This window comes from Pseudophryne corroboree, chromosome 3 (genome assembly GCF_028390025.1).
Source record: "Pseudophryne corroboree isolate aPseCor3 chromosome 3, aPseCor3.hap2, whole genome shotgun sequence".
Classification (NCBI taxonomy): Eukaryota; Metazoa; Chordata; class Amphibia; order Anura; family Myobatrachidae; genus Pseudophryne; species Pseudophryne corroboree.
In genome coordinates this window covers 135,313,846-135,335,642 of record NC_086446.1, presented here as the reverse complement: position 1 = coordinate 135,335,642, position 21,797 = coordinate 135,313,846, and the positions used below count along the sequence as shown (strand labels likewise).

Genomic DNA, 21,797 nt, shown 5'->3' with positions numbered 1-21,797 from the left:
GTCAATTACCATTTTAATAATAGGGTAAAGAAAATTAAGTGGATTTTTAAAAGAAAACAATACTTTCAATATACTATTAAAACAAATCAAAATGGTAAAAGTTATTGTACTTTAATGAAAAATAAAAGAGCAAAAATATCAATCCCAGTTTTGGATTACTTTAATTAACAAAAAAAATGCATATAGCAGAGGATAGTTTTAATCTGCCTACCTCTGGGTTATGGGCCCAGCATGCTTCCATTGCAGTACTCTGCTGCACATGTAAGTGCAAGAGATCCTGAAGCACTCACTCATCATGGGAAAGTACCAATGTGTTTCTTCGTTGGTGGATGGAAGAAACATCTTACAAAAACTCTCCAGATTATTGACTTTTTAAAGTTTTTCTAGGAAACGTTTTAGATGAATGCTTATTAGCCTTTGTCAGTATGTACTTTTGCAAAGTGTCTCTGTGGCGCAATCAGTTAGTGTGTACGGCTATAAACCAAAAGGTTGGTGGTTCAATCCTACCCAGGGACGTAATTGACCTTGTTATCAGATTTTGGTGATCTTTAAGTAGACAAGTCAAAATTTCAAACCCCCTCTTATGGTGTAGGGTACCTGGCCTTCTCTGATGTAATCAGAGTTAGATTTGATTCAGTGATTTTATAAAAACAGCTAGGAAGCACAATTTAGCAGTGGGTTGCAGAGAAAAAGAAATATGCTGGCAAAAAAAAATCCAATTGAGTGATTAAACAGCTCTTAATTTTCTGGCTTTATTTTTATGCTAACAAATTTGTTCTTTGAAAAGTGTCCACAAAGCCAAGTCTCTGATTAACACCTTTGTAGGGATGGTTTTTAACCTATTACTAAATTAAATTTGCTTCATTGGAAAGGCAGCAAGATGCATCCTCATTTCAATGTCTACTGAAATAATACGGGTTGACACAAGGAAACATTAACGCCACTGCATCCTTGCTGCTTTCTCATGTGGAAGTCTGTTTAATGTGAAAACAAGGTGATATCTAATTAGCACACAGGTAAGGAATTAAGAAAATCTTTATTTAAGGGTGAAGATGTTTCTCACAAAATCGTTGCCCCAATGCATCATTGAAAGTCAAGCTGGAAAGATGATTTTAATATATCACTTGTACATTTTGTATTGCTCTTCTGGTGACAATGTAGTTTGTTTTTGTCAATTACCCTTTTAATAATAGGGTAAAGAAAATTAAGTGGATTTTTTAAAGAAAACTATACTGTCAATATACTATTAAAACAAATTAAAATGGTAAAAGTTATTGTACTTTAAGTAAAAATAAAAGAGCAAAAATATCAATCCCAGTTTTGATTACTTAAATTAACAAAAAAATATGCATATAGCAAAGGATAGTTTCATTCTGCCTACCTCTGGGTTATGGGCCCAGCATGCTTCCATTGCAGTACTCTGCTGCACATGTAAGTGCAAGAGATCCTGAAGCACTCAGTCATCATGGGAAAGTACCAATGTGTTTCTTCGTTGGTTGATGGAAGAAACATCTTACAAAAACTCTCCAGATTATTGACTTTTTAAAGTTTTTCTAGGAAACGTTTTAGATGAATGCTTATTAGCCTTTGTCAGTATGTACTTTTGCAAAGTGTCTCTGTGGCGCAATCAGTTAGTGTATATGGCTATTAACCAAAAGGTTGGTGGTTCAATCCCACCCAGGGACGTAATTGACCTTGTTATCAGATTTTGGTGATCTTTAAGTAGACAAGTCAAAATTTCAAACCCCCTCTTATGGTGTAGGGTACCTGGCCTTCTCTGATGTAATCAGAGTTAGATTTGATTCAGTGATTTTATAAAAACAGCTAGGAAGCACAATTTAGCAGTGGGTTGCAGAGAAAAAGAAATATGCTGGCAAAAAAATCCAATTGAGTGATTAAACAGCTCTTCATTTTCTGGCTTTATTTTTATGCTAACAAATTTGTTCTCTGAAAAGTGTCCACAAAGCCAAGTCTCTGATTAACACCTTTGTAAGGATGGTTTTTCACCTATTACTAAATTAAACTTGCTTCATTGGAAAGGCAGCAAGATGCATCCTCATTTCAATGTCTACTGAAATAATACAGGTTGACACCAGGAAACATTAACGCCACTGCATCCTTGCTGCTTTCTCATGTGGAAGTCTGTTTAATGTGAAAACAAGGTGATATCTAATTAGCACACAGGTAAGGAATTAAGAAAATCTTTATTTAAGGGTGAAAATGTTTCTCACAAAATCGTTGCCCCAATGCATCATTGAAATTCAAGCTGGAAAGATGATTTTAATATATCACTTGTACATTTTGTATTGCTCTTCTGATGACAATGTAGTTTGTTTTTGTCAATTACCATTTTAATAATAGGGTAAAGAAAATTAAGTGGATTTTTAAAAGAAAACAATACTTTCAATATACTATTAAAACAAATTAAAATGGTAAAAGTTATTGTACTTTAATGAAAAATAAAAGAGGAAAAATATCAATCCCAGTTTTGGATTACTTTAATTAACAAAAAAAATGCATATAGCAGAGGATAGTTTTAATCTGCCTACCTCTGGGTTATGGGCCCAGCATGCTTCCATTGCAGTACTCTGCTGCACATGTAAGTGCAAGAGATCCTGAAGCACTCACTCATCATGGGAAAGTACCAATGTGTTTCTTCGTTGGTGGATGGAAGAAACATCTTACAAAAACTCTCCAGATTATTGACTTTTTAAAGTTTTTCTAGGAAACGTTTTAGATGAATGCTTATTAGCCTTTGTCAGTATGTACTTTTGCAAAGTGTCTCTGTGGCGCAATCAGTTAGTGTGTACGGCTATAAACCAAAAGGTTGGTGGTTCAATCCCACCCAGGGACGTAATTGACCTTGTTATCAGATTTTGGTGATCTTTAAGTAGACAAGTCAAAATTTCAAACCCCCTCTTATGGTGTAGGGTACCTGGCCTTCTCTGATGTAATCAGAGTTAGATTTGATTCAGTGATTTTATAAAAACAGCTAGGAAGCACAATTTAGCAGTGGGTTGCAGAGAAAAAGAAATATGCTGGCAAAAAAAATCCAATTGAGTGATTAAACAGCTCTTAATTTTCTGGATTTATTTTTATGCTAACAAATTTGTTCTTTTAAAAGTGTCCACAAAGCCAAGTCTCTGATTAACACCTTTGTAGGGATGGTTTTTAACCTATTACTAAATTAAATTTGCTTCATTGGAAAGGCAGCAAGATGCATCCTCATTTCAATGTCTACTGAAATAATACGGGTTGACACAAGGAAACATTAACGCCACTGCATCCTTGCTGCTTTCTCATGTGGAAGTCTGTTTAATGTGAAAACAAGGTGATATCTAATTAGCACACAGGTAAGGAATTAAGAATATCTTTATTTAAGGGTGAAGATGTTTCTCACAAAATTGTTGCCCCAATGCATCATTGAAATTCAAGCTGGAAAGATGATTTTAATTTATCACTTGTACATTTTGTATTGCTCTTCTGGTGACAATGTAGTTTGTTTTTGTCAATTACCCTTTTAATAATAGGGTAAAGAAAATTAAGTGGATTTTTTAAAGAAAACTATACTGTCAATATACTATTAAAACAAATTAAAATGGTAAAAGTTATTGTACTTTAAGTAAAAATAAAAGAGCAAAAATATCAATCCCAGTTTTGATTACTTAAATTAACAAAAAAAAATGCATATAGCAAAGGATAGTTTCAATCTGCCTACCTCTGGGTTATGGGCCCAGCATGCTTCCATTGCAGTACTCTGCTGCACATGTAAGTGCAAGAGATCCTGAAGCACTCAGTCATCATGGGAAAGTACCAATGTGTTTCTTCGTTGGTTGATGGAAGAAAAATCTTACAAAAACTCTCCAGATTATTGACTTTTTAAAGTTTTTCTAGGAAACGTTTTAGATGAATGCTTATTAGCCTTTGTCAGTATGTACTTTTGCTAAGTGTCTCTGTGGCGCAATCAGTTAGTGTATATGGCTATTAACCAAAAGGTTGGTGGTTCAATCCCACCCAGGGACGTAATTGACCTTGTTATCAGATTTTGGTGATCTTTAAGTAGACAAGTCAAAATTTCAAACCCCCTCTTATGGTGTAGGGTACCTGGCCTTCTCTGATGTAATCAGAGTTAGATTTGATTCAGTGATTTTATAAAAACAGCTAGGAAGCACAATTTAGCAGTGGGTTGCAGAGAAAAAGAAATATGCTGGCAAAAAAATCCAATTGAGTGATTAAACAGCTCTTCATTTTCTGGCTTTATTTTTATGCTAACAAATTTGTTCTCTGAAAAGTGTCCACAAAGCCAAGTCTCTGATTAACACCTTTGTAAGGATGGTTTTTCACCTATTACTAAATTAAACTTGCTTCATTGGAAAGGCAGCAAGATGCATCCTCATTTCAATGTCTACTGAAATAATACAGGTTGACACCAGGAAACATTAACGCCACTGCATCCTTGCTGCTTTCTCATGTGGAAGTCTGTTTAATGTGAAAACAAGGTGATATCTAATTAGCACACAGGTAAGGAATTAAGAAAATCTTTATTTAAGGGTGAAAATGTTTCTCACAAAATCGTTGCCCCAATGCATCATTGAAAGTCAAGCTGGAAAGATGATTTTAATATATCACTTGTACATTTTGTATTGCTCTTCTGGTGACAATGTAGTTTGTTTTTGTCAATTACCATTTTAATAATAGGGTAAAGAAAATTAAGTGGATTTTTAAAAGAAAACAATACTTTCAATATACTATTAAAACAAATTAAAATGGTAAAAGTTATTGTACTTTAATGAAAAATAAAAGAGCAAAAATATCAATCCCAGTTTTGGATTACTTTAATTAACAAAAAAAAATGCATATAGCAGAGGATAGTTTTAATCTGCCTACCTCTGGGTTATGGGCCCAGCATGCTTCCATTGCAGTACTCTGCTGCACATGTAAGTGCAAGAGATCCTGAAGCACTCAGTCATCATGGGAAAGTACCAATGTGTTTCTTCGTTGGTTGATGGAAGAAACATCTTACAAAAACTCTCCAGATAATTGACTTTTTAAAGTTTTTCTAGGAAACGTTTTAGATGAATGCTTATTAGCCTTTGTCAGTATGTACTTTTGCTAAGTGTCTCTGTGGCGCAATCAGTTAGTGTATATGGCTATTAACCAAAAGGTTGGTGGTTCAATCCCACCCAGGGACGTAATTGACCTTGTTATCAGATTTTGGTGATCTTTAAGTAGACAAGTCAAAATTTCAAACCCCCTCTTATGGTGTAGGGTACCTGGCCTTCTCTGATGTAATCAGAGTTAGATTTGATTCAGTGATTTTATAAAAACAGCTAGGAAGCACAATTTAGCAGTGGGTTGCAGAGAAAAAGAAATATGCTGGCAAAAAAATCCAATTGAGTGATTAAACAGCTCTTCATTTTCTGGCTTTATTTTTATGCTAACAAATTTGTTCTTTGAAAAGTGTCCACAAAGCCAAGTCTCTGATTAACACCTTTGTAGGGATGGTTTTTAACCTATTACTAAATTAAATTTGCTTCATTGGAAAGGCAGCAAGATGCATCCTCATTTCAATGTCTACTGAAATAATACGGGTTGACACAAGGAAACATTAACGCCACTGCATCCTTGCTGCTTTCTCATGTGGAAGTCTGTTTAATGTGAAAACAAGGTGATATCTAATTAGCACACAGGTAAGGAATTAAGAAAATCTTTATTTAAGGGTGAAGATGTTTCTCACAAAATCGTTGCCCCAATGCATCATTGAAAGTCAAGCTGGAAAGATGATTTTAATATATCACTTGTACATTTTGTATTGCTCTTCTGGTGACAATGTAGTTTGTTTTTGTCAATTACCCTTTTAATAATAGGGTAAAGAAAATTAAGTGGATTTTTTAAAGAAAACTATACTGTCAATATACTATTAAAACAAATTAAAATGGCAAAAGTTATTGTACTTTAAGTAAAAATAAAAGAGCAAAAATATCAATCCCAGTTTTGATTACTTAAATTAACAAAAAAAAATGCATATAGCAAAGGATAGTTTCAATCTGCCTACCTCTGGGTTATGCTTCCATTGCAGTACTCTGCTGCACATGTAAGTGCAAGAGATCCTGAAGCACTCACTCATCATGGGAAAGTACCAATGTGTTTCTTCGTTGGTTGATGGAAGAAACATCTTACAAAAACTCTCCAGATTATTGACTTTTTAAAGTTTTTCTAGGAAACGTTCTAGATGTATGCTTATTAGCCTTTGTCAGTATGCATTTTTACAAAGTGTCTCTGTGGCGCAATTGGTTAGTGTGTCTGGCTACTAACCAAAAGGTTGGTGGTTCAATCCCACCCAGGGACGTAATTGACCTTGTTATCAGATTTTGGTGATCTTTAAGTAGACAAGTCAAAATTTCAAACCCCCTGTTATGGTGTAGGGTACCTGGCCTTCTCTGATGTAATCAGAGTTAGATTTGATTCAGTGATTTTATAAAAACAGATAGGAAGCACAATTTAGCAGTGGGTTGCAGGGAAAAAGAAATATGCTGGCAAAAAAAATCCAATTGAGTGATTAAACAGCTCTTCATTTTCTGGCTTTATTTTTATGCTAACAAATTTGTTCTCTGAAAAGTGTCCACAAAGCCAAGTCTCTGATTAACACCTTTGTAGGGATGGTTTTTCACCTATTACTAAATTAAACTTGCTTCATTGGAAAGGCAGCAAGATGCATCCTCATTTCAATTTCTACTGAAATAATACAGATTAACACCAGGAAACATTAACGCCACTGCATCCTTGCTGCTTTCTCATGTGGAAGTCTGTTTAATGTGAAAACAAGGTGATATCTAATTAGCACACAGGTAAGGAATTAAGAAAATCTTTATTTAAGGGTGAAGATGTTTCTCACAAAATCGTTGCCCCAATGCATCATTGAGATTCAAGCTGGAAAGATGATTTTAATATATCACTTGTACATTTTGTATTGCTCTTCTGGTGACAATGTAGTTTGTTTTTGTCAATTACCCTTTTAATAATAGGGTAAAGAAAATTAAGTGGATTTTTTTAAAGAAAACTATACTGTCAATATACTATTCAAACAAATTAAAATGGTAAAAGTTATTGTACTTCAAGTAAAAATAAAAGAGCAAAAATATCAATCCCAGTTTTGATTACTTAAATTAACAAAAAAAATGCATATAGCAAAGGATAGTTTCAATCTGCCTACCTCTGGGTTATGGGCCCAGCATGCTTCCATTGCAGTACTCTGCTGCACATGTAAGTGCAAGAGATCCTGAAGCACTCACTCATCATGGGAAAGTACCAATGTGTTTCTTCATTGGTTGATGGAAGAAACATCTTACAAAAACTCTCCAGATTATTGACTTTTTAAAGTTTTTCTAGGAAACGTTCTAGATGTATGCTTATTAGCCTTTGTCAGTATGTACTTTTTGCGAAGTGTCTCTGTGGCGCAATCGGTTAGTGTGTCCGGCTACTAACCAAAAGGTTGGTGGTTCAATCCCAACCAGGGACGTAATTGACCTTATCAGATTTTGGTGATCTTTAAGTAGACAAGTCAAAATTTCAAACCCCCTGTTATGATGTAGGGTACCTGGCCTTCTCTGATGTAATCAGAGTTAGAATTGATTCAGTGATTTTATAAAAACAGCTAGGAAGCACAATTTAGCAGTGGGTTGCAGAGAAAAAGAAATATGCTGGCAAAAAAAATCCAATTGAGTGATTAAACAGCTCTTCATTTTCTGGCTTTATTTTTATGCTAACAAATTTGTTCTCTGAAAAGTGTCCACAAAGCCAAGTCTCTGATTAACACCTTTGTAGGGATGGTTTTTCACCTATTACTAAATTAAACTTGCTTCATTGGAAAGGCAGCAAGATGCATCCTCATTTCAATGTCTACTGAAATAATACAGGTTGACACCAGGAAACATTAACGCCACTGCATCCTTGCTGCTTTCTCATGTAGAAGTCTGTTTAATGTGAAAACAAGGTGATATCTAATTAGCACACAGGTAAGGAATTAAGAAAATCTTTATTTAAGGGTGAAGATGTTTCTCACAAAATCGTTGCCCCAATGCATCATTGAAATTCAAGCTGGAAATATGATTTTAATATATCACTTGTACATTTTGTATTGCTCTTCTGGTGACAATGTAGTTTGTTTTTGTCAATTACCCTTTTAATAATAGGGTAAAGAAAATTAAGTGGATTTTTTAAAGAAAACTATACTGTCAATATACTATTAAAACAAATTAAAATGGTAAAAGTTATTGTACTTTAAGTAATAATAAAAGAGCAAAAATATCAATCCCAGTTTTGATTACTTAAATTAACAAAAAAAAATGCATATAGCAAAGGATAGTTTCAATCTGCCTACCTCTGGGTTATGGGCCCAGCATGCTTCCATTGCAGTACTCTGCTGCACATGTAAGTGCAAGAGATCCTGAAGCACTCACTCATCATGGGAAAGTACCAATGTGTTTCTTCATTGGTTGATGGAAGAAACATCTTACAAAAACTCTCCAGATTATTGACTTTTTAAAGTTTTTCTAGGAAACGTTCTAGATGTATGCTTATTAGACTTTGTCAGTATGTATTTTTGCAAAGTGTCTCTGTGGCGCAATCGGTTAGTGTGTCCGGCTACTAACCAAAAGGTTGGTGGTTCAATCCCAACCAGGGACGTAATTGACCTTGTTATCAGATTTTGGTGATCTTTAAGTAGACAAGTCAAAATTTCAAACCCCCTGTTATGGTGTAGGGTACCTGGCCTTCTCTGATGTAATCAGAGTAAGATTTGATTCAGTGATTTTATAAAAACAGCTAGGAAGCACAATTTAGCAGTGGGTTGCAGAGAAAAAGAAATATGCTGCCGAGAAAAAGAAATATGCTGCCAAAAAAAATCCAATTGAGTGATTAAACAGCTCTTCATTTTCTGTCTTTATTTTTATGCTAACAAATTTGTTCTTTGAAAAGTGTCCACAAAGCCAAGTCTCTGATTAACACCTTTGTAGGGATGGTTTTTCACCTATTACTAAATTAAACTTGCTTCATTGGAAAGGCAGCAAGATGCATCCTCATTTCAATGTCTACTGAAATAATACAGGTTGACACCAGGAAACATTAACGCCACTGTATCCTTGCTGCTTTCTCATGTGGAAGTCTGTTTAATGTGAAAACAAGGTGATATCTAATTAGCACACAGGTAAGGAATTAAGAAAATCTTTATTTAAGGGTGAAGATGTTTCTCACAAAATCGTTGCCCCAATGCATCATTGAAATTCAAGCTGGAAAGATGATTTTAATATATCACTTGTACATTTTGTATTGCTCTTCTGGTGACAATGTAGTTTGTTTTTGTCAATTACCATTTTAATAATAGGGTAAAGAAAATTAAGTGGATTTTTGAAAGAAAACAATACTGTCAATATACTATTAAAACAAATTAAAATGGTAAAAGTTATTGTACTTTAAGTAAAAATAAAAGAGCCGGAATATCAATCCCAGTTTTGGATTACTTTAATTAACAAAAAAAAAATGCATATAGCAAAGGATAGTTTCAATCTGCCTACCGCTGGGTTATGGGCCCAGCATGCTTCCATTGCTGTACTCTGCTGCACATGTAAGTGCAAGAGATCCTGAAGCACTCACTCATCATGGGAAAGTACCAATGTGTTTCTTCGTTGGTTGATGGAAGAAACATCTTACAAAAACTCTCCAGATTATTGACTTTTTAAAGTTTTTCTAGGAAACGTTTTAGATGAATGCTTATTAGCCTTTGTCAGTATGGACTTTTGCAAAGTGTCTCTGTGGCGCAATCAGTTAGTGTGCACGGCTATTAACCAAAAGGTTGGTGGTTCAATCCCAACCAGGGACGTAATTGACCTTGTTATCAGATATTGGTGATCTTTAAGTAGACAAGTCAAAATTTCAAACCCCCTCTTATGGTGTAGGGTACCTGGCCTTCTCTGATGTAATCAGATTTGATTCAGTGATTTTATAAAAACAGCTAGGAAGCACAATTTAGCAGTGGGTTGAAGAGAAAAAGAAATATGCTGGCAAAAAAATCCAATTGAGTGATTAAACAGCTCTTCATTTTCTGGCTTTATTTTTATGCTAACAAATTTGTTCTTTGAAAAGTGTCCACAAAGCCAAGTCTCTGATTAACACCTTTGTAGGGATGGTTTTTCACCTATTACTAAATTAAATTTGCTTCATTGGAAAGGCAGCAAGATGCATCCTCATTTCAATGTCTACTGAAATAATACGGGTTGACACCAGGAAACATTAACGCCACTGCATCCTTGCTGCTTTCTCATGTAGAAGTCTGTTTAATGTGAAAACAAGGTGATATCTAATTAGCACACAGGTAAGGAATTAAGAAAATCTTTATTTAAGGGTGAAGATGTTTCTCACAAAATCGTTGCCCCAATGCATCATTGAAATTCAAGCTGGAAAGATGATTTTAATATATCACTTGTACATTTTGTATTGCTCTTCTGGTGACAATGTAGTTTGTTTTTGTCAATTACCCTTTTAATAATAGGGTAAAGAAAATTAAGTGGATTTTTTAAAGAAAACTATACTGTCAATATACTATTAAAACAAATTAAAATGGTAAAAGTTATTGTACTTTAAGTAAAAATAAAAGAGCCAAAATATCAATCCCAGTTTTGATTACTTAAATTAACAAAAAAAAAATGCATATAGCAAAGGATAGTTTCAATCTGCCTACCTCTGGGTTATGGGCTCAGCATGCTTCCATTGCAGTACTCTGCTGCACATGTAAGTGCAAGAGATCCTGAAGCACTCAGTCATCATGGGAAAGTACCAATGTGTTTCTTCGTTGGTTGATGGAAGAAACATCTTACAACAACTCTCCAGATTATTGACTTTTTAAAGTTTTTCTAGGAAACGTTCTAGATGTATGCCTTTGTCAGTAGGTACTTTTTGCAAAGTGTCTCTGTGGCGCAATCGGTTAGTGTGTCCAGCTAGTAACCAAAAGGTTGGTGGTTCAATCCCACCCAGGGACGTAATTGACCTTGTTTATCAGATTTTGGTGATCTTTAAGTAGACAAGTCAAAATTTCAAACCTCCTGTTATGGTGTAGGGTACCTGGCCTTCTCTGATGTAATCAGAGTTAGATTTGATTCATTGATTTTATAAAAACAGCTAGGAAGCACAATTTAGCAGTGGGTTGCAGAGAAAAATAAATATGCTGGCAAAAAAAATCCAATTGAGTGATTAAACAGCTCTTTATTTTCTGGCTTTATTTTTATGCTAACAAATTTGTTCTCTGAAAAGTGTCCACAAAGCCAAGTCTCTGATTAACACCTTTGTAGGGATGGTTTTTCACCTATTACTAAATTAAACTTGCTTCATTGGAAAGGCAGCAAGATGCATCCTCATTTCAATGTCTACTGAAATAACACAGGTTGACACCAGGAAACATTAACGCCACTGCATCCTTGCTGCTTTCTCATGTGGAAGTCTGTTTAATGTGAAAACAAGGTGATATCTAATTAGCACACAGGTAAGGAATTAAGAAAATCTTTATTTAAGGGTGAAGATGTTTCTCACAAAATCATTGCCCCAATGCATCATTGAAATTCAAGCTGGAAAGATGATTTTAATATATCACTTGTACATTTTGTATTGCTCTTCTGGTGACAATGTAGTTTGTTTTTGTCAATTACCCTTTTAATAATAGGGTAAAGAAAATTAAGTGGATTTTTTTAAAGAAAACTATACTGTCAATATACTATTCAAACAAATTAAAATGGTAAAAGTTATTGTACTTCAAGTAAAAATAAAAGAGCAAAAATATCAATCCCAGTTTTGATTACTTAAATTAACAAAAAAAATGCATATAGCAAAGGGTAGTTTCAATCTGCCTACCTCTGGGTTATGGGCCCAGCATGCTTCCATTGCAGTACTCTGCTGCACATGTAAGTGCAAGAGATCCTGAAGCACTCACTCATCATGGGAAAGTACCAATGTGTTTCTTCGTTGGTTGATGGAAGAAACATTTTACAAAAACTCTCCAGATTATTGACTTTTTAAAGTTTTTCTAGGAAACGTTCTAGATGTATGCTTATTAGCCTTTGTCAGTATGTACTTTTTGCGAAGTGTCTCTGTGGCGCAATCGGTTAGTGTGTCCGGCTACTAACTAAAAGGTTGGTGGTTCAATCCCAACCAGGGACGTAATTGACCTTATCAGATTTTGGTGATCTTTAAGTAGACAAGTCAAAATTTCAAACCCCCTGTTATGATGTAGGGTACCTGGCCTTCTCTGATGTAATCAGAGTTAGAATTGATTCAGTGATTTTATAAAAACAGCTAGGAAGCACAATTTAGCAGTGGGTTGCAGAGAAAAAGAAATATGCTGGCAAAAAAAATCCAATTGAGTGATTAAACAGCTCTTCATTTTCTGGCTTTATTTTTATGCTAACAAATTTGTTCTCTGAAAAGTGTCCACAAAGCCAAGTCTCTGATTAACACCTTTGTAGGGATGGTTTTTCACCTATTACTAAATTAAACTTGCTTCATTGGAAAGGCAGCAAGATGCATCCTCATTTCAATGTCTACTGAAATAATACAGGTTGACACCAGGAAACATTAACGCCACTGCATCCTTGCTGCTTTCTCATGTAGAAGTCTGTTTAATGTGAAAACAAGGTGATATCTAATTAGCACACAGGTAAGGAATTAAGAAAATCTTTATTTAAGGGTGAAGATGTTTCTCACAAAATCGTTGCCCCAATGCATCATTGAGATTCAAGCTGGAAAGATGATTTTAATATATCACTTGTACATTTTGTATTGCTCTTCTGGTGACAATGTAGTTTGTTTTTGTCAATTACCCTTTTAATAATAGGGTAAAGAAAATTAAGTGGATTTTTTTAAAGAAAACTATACTGTCAATATACTATTCAAACAAATTAAAATGGTAAAAGTTATTGTACTTCAAGTAAAAATAAAAGAGCAAAAATATCAATCCCAGTTTTGATTACTTAAATTAACAAAAAAAATGCATATAGCAAAGGATAGTTTCAATCTGCCTACCTCTGGGTTATGGGCCCAGCATGCTTCCATTGCAGTACTCTGCTGCACATGTAAGTGCAAGAGATCCTGAAGCACTCACTCATCATGGGAAAGTACCAATGTGTTTCTTCGTTGGTTGATGGAAGAAACATTTTACAAAAACTCTCCAGATTATTGACTTTTTAAAGTTTTTCTAGGAAACGTTCTAGATGTATGCTTATTAGCCTTTGTCAGTATGTACTTTTTGCGAAGTGTCTCTGTGGCGCAATCGGTTAGTGTGTCCGGCTACTAACCAAAAGGTTGGTGGTTCAATCCCAACCAGGGACGTAATTGACCTTATCAGATTTTGGTGATCTTTAAGTAGACAAGTCAAAATTTCAAACCCCCTGTTATGATGTAGGGTACCTGGCCTTCTCTGATGTAATCAGAGTTAGAATTGATTCAGTGATTTTATAAAAACAGCTAGGAAGCACAATTTAGCAGTGGGTTGCAGAGAAAAAGAAATATGCTGGCAAAAAAAATCCAATTGAGTGATTAAACAGCTCTTCATTTTCTGGCTTTATTTTTATGCTAACAAATTTGTTCTCTGAAAAGTGTCCACAAAGCCAAGTCTCTGATTAACACCTTTGTAGGGATGGTTTTTCACCTATTACTAAATTAAACTTGCTTCATTGGAAAGGCAGCAAGATGCATCCTCATTTCAATGTCTACTGAAATAATACAGGTTGACACCAGGAAACATTAACGCCACTGCATCCTTGCTGCTTTCTCATGTAGAAGTCTGTTTAATGTGAAAACAAGGTGATATCTAATTAGCACACAGGTAAGGAATTAAGAAAATCTTTATTTAAGGGTGAAGATGTTTCTCACAAAATCGTTGCCCCAATGCATCATTGAAATTCAAGCTGGAAATATGATTTTAATATATCACTTGTACATTTTGTATTGCTCTTCTGGTGACAATGTAGTTTGTTTTTGTCAATTACCCTTTTAATAATAGGGTAAAGAAAATTAAGTGGATTTTTTAAAGAAAACTATACTGTCAATATACTATTCAAACAAATTAAAATGGTAAAAGTTATTGTACTTTAAGTAATAATAAAAGAGCAAAAATATCAATCCCAGTTTTGATTACTTAAATTAACAAAAAAAAATGCATATAGCAAAGGATAGTTTCAATCTGCCTACCTCTGGGTTATGGGCCCAGCATGCTTCCATTGCAGTACTCTGCTGCACATGTAAGTGCAAGAGATCCTGAAGCACTCACTCATCATGGGAAAGTACCAATGTGTTTCTTCATTGGTTGATGGAAGAAACATCTTACAAAAACTCTCCAGATTATTGACTTTTTAAAGTTTTTCTAGGAAACGTTCTAGATGTATGCTTATTAGACTTTGTCAGTACGTACTTTTTGCAAAGTGTCTCTGTGGCGCAATCGGTTAGTGTGTCCGGCTACTAACCAAAAGGTTGGTGGTTCAATCCCAACCAGGGACGTAATTGACCTTGTTATCAGATTTTGGTGATCTTTAAGTAGACAAGTCAAAATTTCAAACCCCCTGTTATGGTGTAGGGTACCTGGCTTTCTCTGATGTAATCAGAGTAAGATTTGATTCAGTGATTTTATAAAAACAGCTAGGAAGCACAATTTAGCAGTGGGTTGCAGAGAAAAAGAAATATGCTGCCGAGAAAAAGAAATATGCTGCCAAAAAAAATCCAATTGAGTGATTAAACAGCTCTTCATTTTCTGGCTTTATTTTTATGCTAACAAATTTGTTCTTTGAAAAGTGTCCACAAAGCCAAGTCTCTGATTAACACCTTTGTAGGGATGGTTTTTCACCTATTACTAAATTAAATTTGCTTCATTGGAAAGGCAGCAAGATGCATCCTCATTTCAATGTCTACTGAAATAATACGGGTTGACACCAGGAAACATTAACGCCACTGCATCCTTGCTGCTTTCTCATGTAGAAGTCTGTTTAATGTGAAAACAAGGTGATATCTAATTAGCACACAGGTAAGGAATTAAGAAAATCTTTATTTAAGGGTGAAGATGTTTCTCACAAAATCGTTGCCCCAATGCATCATTGAAATTCAAGCTGGAAAGATGATTTTAATATATCACTTGTACATTTTGTATTGCTCTTCTGGTGACAATGTAGTTTGTTTTTGTCAATTACCCTTTTAATAATAGGGTAAAGAAAATTAAGTGGATTTTTTAAAGAAAACTATACTGTCAATATACTATTAAAACAAATTAAAATGGTAAAAGTTATTGTACTTTAAGTAAAAATAAAAGAGCCAAAATATCAATCCCAGTTTTGATTACTTAAATTAACAAAAAAAAATGCATATAGCAAAGGATAGTTTCAATCTGCCTACCTCTGGGTTATGGGCTCAGCATGCTTCGATTGCAGTACTCTGCTGCACATGTAAGTGCAAGAGATCCTGAAGCACTCAGTCATCATGGGAAAGTACCAATGTGTTTCTTCGTTGGTTGATGGAAGAAACATCTTACAACAACTCTCCAGATTATTGACTTTTTAAAGTTTTTCTAGGAAACGTTCTAGATGTATGCCTTTGTCAGTAGGTACTTTTTGCAAAGTGTCTCTGTGGCGCAATCGGTTAGTGTGTCCAGCTACTAACCAAAAGGTTGGTGGTTCAATCCCACCCAGGGACGTAATTGACCTTGTTATCAGATTTTGGTGATCTTTAAGTAGACAAGTCAAAATTTCAAACCCCCTGTTATGGTGTAGGGTACCTGGCCTTCTCTGATGTAATCAGAGTTAGATTTGATTCATTGATTTTATAAAAACAGCTAGGAAGCACAATTTAGCAGTGGGTTGCAGAGAAAAATAAATATGCTGGCAAAAAAAATCCAATTGAGTGATTAAACAGCTCTTTATTTTCTGGCTTTATTTTTATGCTAACAAATTTGTTCTCTGAAAAGTGTCCACAAAGCCAAGTCTCTGATTAACACCTTTGTAGGGATGGTTTTTCACCTATTACTAAATTAAACTTGCTTCATTGGAAAGGCAGCAAGATGCATCCTCATTTCAATGTCTACTGAAATAACACAGGTTGACACCAGGAAACATTAACGCCACTGCATCCTTGCTGCTTTCTCATGTGGAAGTCTGTTTAATGTGAAAACAAGGTGATATCTAATTAGCACACAGGTAAGGAATTAAAAAAATCTTTATTTAAGGGTGAAGATGTTTCTCACAAAATCGTTGCCCCAATGCATCATTGAAATTCAAGCTGGAAAGATGATTTTAATATATCACTTGTACATTTTGTATTGCTCTTCTGGTGACAATGTAGTTTGTTTTTGTCAATTACCCTTTTAATAATAGGGTAAAGAAAATTAAGTGGATTTTTTTAAAGAAAACTATACTGTCAATATACTATTCAAACAAATTAAAATGGTAAAAGTTATTGTACTTCAAGTAAAAATAAAAGAGCAAAAATATCAATCCCAGTTTTGATTACTTAAATTAACAAAAAAAATGCATATAGCAAAGGGTAGTTTCAATCTGCCTACCTCTGGGTTATGGGCCCAGCATGCTTCCATTGCAGTACTCTGCTGCACATGTAAGTGCAAGAGATCCTGAAGCACTCACTCATCATGGGAAAGTACCAATGTGTTTCTTCGTTGGTTGATGGAAGAAACATTTTACAAAAACTCTCCAGATTATTGACTTTTTAAAGTTTTTCTAGGAAACGTTCTAGATGTATGCTTATTAGCCTTTGTCAGTATGTACTTTTTGCGAAGTGTCTCTGTGGCGCAATCGGTTAGTGTGTCCGGCTACTAACCAAAAGGTTGGTGGTTCAATCCCAACCAGGGACGTAATTGACCTTATCAGATTTTGGTGATCTTTAAGTAGACAAGTCAAAATTTCAAACCCCCTGTTATGATGTAGGGTACCTGGCCTTCTCTGATGTAATCAGAGTTAGAATTGATTCAGTGATTTTATAAAAACAGCTAGGAAGCACAATTTAGCAGTGGGTTGCAGAGAAAAAGAAATATGCTGGCAAAAAAAATCCAATTGAGTGATTAAACAGCTCTTCATTTTCTGGCTTTATTTTTATGCTAACAAATTTGTTCTCTGAAAAGTGTCCACAAAGCCAAGTCTCTGATTAACACCTTTGTAGGGATGGTTTTTCACCTATTACTAAATTAAACTTGCTTCATTGGAAAGGCAGCAAGATGCATCCTCATTTCAATGTCTACTGAAATAATACAGGTTGACACCAGGAAACATTAACGCCACTGCATCCTTGCTGCTTTCTCATGTAGAAGTCTGTTTAATGTGAAAACAAGGTGATATCTAATTAGCACACAGGTAAGGAATTAAGAAAATCTTTATTTAAGGGTGAAGATGTTTCTCACAAAATCGTTGCCCCAATGCATCATTGAAATTCAAGCTGGAAATATGATTTTAATATATCACTTGTACATTTTGTATTGCTCTTCTGGTGACAATGTAGTTTGTTTTTGTCAATTACCCTTTTAATAATAGGGTAAAGAAAATTAAGTGGATTTTTTAAAGAAAACTATACTGTCAATATACTATTAAAACAAATTAAAATGGTAAAAGTTATTGTACTTTTAGTAATAATAAAAGAGCAAAAATATCAATCCCAGTTTTGATTACTTAAATTAACAAAAAAAAATGCATATAGCAAAGGATAGTTTCAATCTGCCTACCTCTGGGTTATGGGCCCAGCATGCTTCCATTGCAGTACTCTGCTGCACATGTAAGTGCAAGAGATCCTGAAGCACTCACTCATCATGGGAAAGTACCAATGTGTTTCTTCATTGGTTGATGGAAGAAACATCTTACAAAAACTCTCCAGATTATTGACTTTTTAAAGTTTTTCTAGGAAACGTTCTAGATGTATGCTTATTAGACTTTGTCAGTATGTACTTTTTGCAAAGTGTCTCTGTGGCGCAATCGGTTAGTGTGTCCGGCTACTAACCAAAAGGTTGGTGGTTCAATCCCAACCAGGGACGTAATTGACCTTGTTATCAGATTTTGGTGATCTTTAAGTAGACAAGTCAAAATTTCAAACCCCCTGTTATGGTGTAGGGTACCTGGCCTTCTCTGATGTAATCAGAGTAAGATTTGATTCAGTGATTTTATAAAAACAGCTAGGAAGCACAATTTAGCAGTGGGTTGCAGAGAAAAAGAAATATGCTGCCAAAAAAAATCCAATTGAGTGATTAAACAGCTCTTCATTTTCTGTCTTTATTTTTATGCTAACAAATTTGTTCTTTGAAAAGTGTCCACAAAGCCAAGTCTCTGATTAACACCTTTGTAGGGATGGTTTTTCACCTATTACTAAATTAAACTTGCTTCATTGGAAAGGCAGCAAGATGCATCCTCATTTCAATGTCTACTGAAATAATACAGGTTGACACCAGGAAACATTAACGCCACTGTATCCTTGCTGCTTTCTCATGTGGAAGTCTGTTTAATGTGAAAACAAGGTGATATCTAATTAGCACACAGGTAAGGAATTAAGAAAATCTTTATTTAAGGGTGAAGATGTTTCTCACAAAATCGTTGCCCCAATGCATCATTGAAATTCAAGCTGGAAAGATGATTTTAATATATCACTTGTACATTTTGTATTGCTCTTCTGGTGACAATGTAGTTTGTTTTTGTCAATTACCATTTTAATAATAGGGTAAAGAAAATTAAGTGGATTTTTGAAAGAAAACAATACTGTCAATATACTATTAAAACAAATTAAAATGGTAAAAGTTATTGTACTTTAAGTAAAAATAAAAGAGCCGAAATATCAATCCCAGTTTTGGATTACTTTAATTAACAAAAAAAAAATGCATATAGCAAAGGATAGTTTCAATCTGCCTACCGCTGGGTTATGGGCCCAGCATGCTTCCATTGCAGTACTCTGCTGCACATGTAAGTGCAAGAGATCCTGAAGCACTCACTCATCATGGGAAAGTACCAATGTGTTTCTTCGTTGGTTGATGGAAGAAACATCTTACAAAAACTCTCCAGATTATTGACTTTTTAAAGTTTTTCTAGGAAACGTTTTAGATGAATGCTTATTAGCCTTTGTCAGTATGGACTTTTGCAAAGTGTCTCTGTGGCGCAATCAGTTAGTGTGCACGGCTATTAACCAAAAGGTTGGTGGTTCAATCCCACCCAGGGACGTAATTGACCTTGTTATCAGATTTTGGTGATCTTTAAGTAGACAAGTCAAAATTTCAAACCCCCTCTTATGGTGTAGGGTACCTGGCCTTCTCTGATGTAATCAGATTTGATTCAGTGATTTTATAAAAACAGCTAGGAAGCACAATTTAGCAGTGGGTTGAAGAGAAAAAGAAATATGCTGGCAAAAGAATCCAATTGGGAGATTAAACAGCTCTTTATTTTCTGGCTTTATTTTTATGCTAACAAATTTGTTCTCTGAAAAGTGTCCACAAAGCCAAGTCTCTGATTAACACCATTGTAGGGATGGTTTTTCACCTATTACTAAATTAAACTTGCTTCATTGGAAAGGCAGCAAGATGCATCCTCATTTCAATGTCTACTGAAATAATACAGGTTGACACCAGGAAACATTAACGCCACTGCATCCTTGCTGCTTTCTCATGTGGAAGTCTGTTTAATGTGAAAACAAGGTGATATCTAATTAGCACACAGGTAAGGAATTAAGAAAATCTTTATTTAAGGGTGAAGATGTTTCTCACAAAATCGTTGCCCCAATGCATCATTGAAATTCAAGCTGGAAAGATGATTTTAATATATCACTTGTACATTTTGTATTGCTCTTCTGGTGACAATGTAGTTTGTTTTTGTCAATTACCCTTTTAATAATAGGGTAAAGAAAATTAAGTGGATTTTTTAAAGAAAACTATACTGTCAATATACTATTAAAACAAATTAAAATGGTAAAAGTTATTGTACTTTAAGTAAAAATAAAAGAGCAAAAATATCAATCCCAGTTTTGATTACTTAAATTAACAAAAAAAAAAATGCATATAGCAAAGGATAGTTTCAATCTGCCTACCTCTGGGTTATGGGCCCAGCATGCTTCCATTGCAGTACTCTGCTGCACATGTAAGTGCAAGAGATCCTGAAGCACTCACTCATCATGGGAAAGTACCAATGTGTTTCTTCGTTGGTGGATGGAAGAAACATCTTACAAAAACTCTCCAGATTATTGACTTTTTAAAGTTTTTCTAGGAAACGTTTTAGATGAATGCTTATTAGCCTTTGTCAGTATGTACTTTTGCAAAGTGTCTCTGTGGCGCAATCAGTTAGTGTGTACGGCTATAAACCAAAAGGTTGGTGGTTCAATCCCACCCAGGGATGTAATTGACCTTGTTATCAGATTTTGGTGATCTTTAAGTAGACAAGTCAAAATTTCAAACCCCCTCTTATGGTGTAGGGTACCTGGCCTTCTCTGATGTAATCAGAGTTAGATTTGATTCAGTGATTTTATAAAAACAGCTAGGTAGCACAATTTAGCAGTGGGTTGCAGAGAAAAAGAAATATGCTGGCAAAAAAATCCAATTGAGTGATTAAACAGCTCTTCATTTTCTGGCTTTATTTTTATGCTAACAAATTTGTTCTCTGAAAAGTGTCCACAAAGCCAAGTCTCTGATTAACACCTTTGTAGGGATGGTTTTTCACCTATTACTAAATTAAATTTGCTTCATTGGAAAGGCAGCAAGATGCATCCTCATTTCAATGTCTACTGAAATAATACGGGTTGACACCACGAAACATTAACGCCACTGCATCCTTGCTGCTTTCTCATGTGGAAGTCTGTTTAATGTGAAAACAAGGTGATATCTAATTAGCACACAGGTAAGGAATTAAGAAAATCTTTATTTAAGGGTGAAGATGTTGCTAACAAAATCGTTGCCCCAATGCATCATTGAAATTCAAGCTGGAAAGATGATTTTAATATATCACGTGTACATTTTGTATTGCTCTTCTGGTGACAATGTAGTTTGTTTTTGTCAATTACCATTTTAATAATAGGGTAAAGAAAATTAAGTGGATTTTTGAAAGAAAACAATACTGTCAATATACTATTAAAACAAATTAAAATGGTAAAAGTTATTGTACTTTAAGTAAAAATAAAAGAACCAAAATATCAATCCCAGTTTTGGATTACTTTAATTAACAAAAAAAAATGCATATAGCAGAGGATAGTTTCAATCTGCCTACCTCTGGGTTATGGGCCCAGCATGCTTCCATTGCAGTACTCTGCTGCACATGTAAGTGCAAGAGAACCTGAAGCACTCACTCATCATGGAAAAGTACCAATGTGTTTCTTCGTTGGTTGATGGAAGAAACATCTTACAAAAACTCTCCAGATTATTGACTTTTTAAAGTTTTTCTAGGAAACGTTCTAGATAAATGCTTATTAGCCTTTGTCAGTATGTACTTTTTGCAAAGTGTCTCTGTGGCGCAATCGGTTAGTGTGTTCGGCTATTAACCAAAAGGTTGGTGGTTCAATCCCACCCAGGGACGTAATTGACCTTGTGATCAGATTTTCCAGCGTGTTTTGTTTGCGCCTTTGCAAATGTCTTACATCGACAAACTTATTTAGTACTATTTTGCAAATAGGGTTAAATTGTTGCAACATTGTGTTCCCTAATTGCTTGATTTTTTAAATGCAACAATTGATAAAGACACCTGATAACTGCTCTGTGGAGTCTTATTTTGCGTCTACTTCTTATCTACATTTAATTCCCTACCTCTAAT

General features: G+C 34.8%; 1 non-coding gene across 1 annotated transcript; it reads left to right on the top strand.

Annotated features, from left to right (window-relative positions):
• Window positions 1-6,275: 6,275 nt before the first annotated feature.
• On the top strand, window positions 6,276-6,349 carry TRNAS-ACU (transfer RNA serine (anticodon ACU)). Its single transcript has one exon. It is a non-coding gene; the product is annotated as a tRNA-Ser (tRNA).
• Window positions 6,350-21,797: the final 15,448 nt, after the last annotated feature.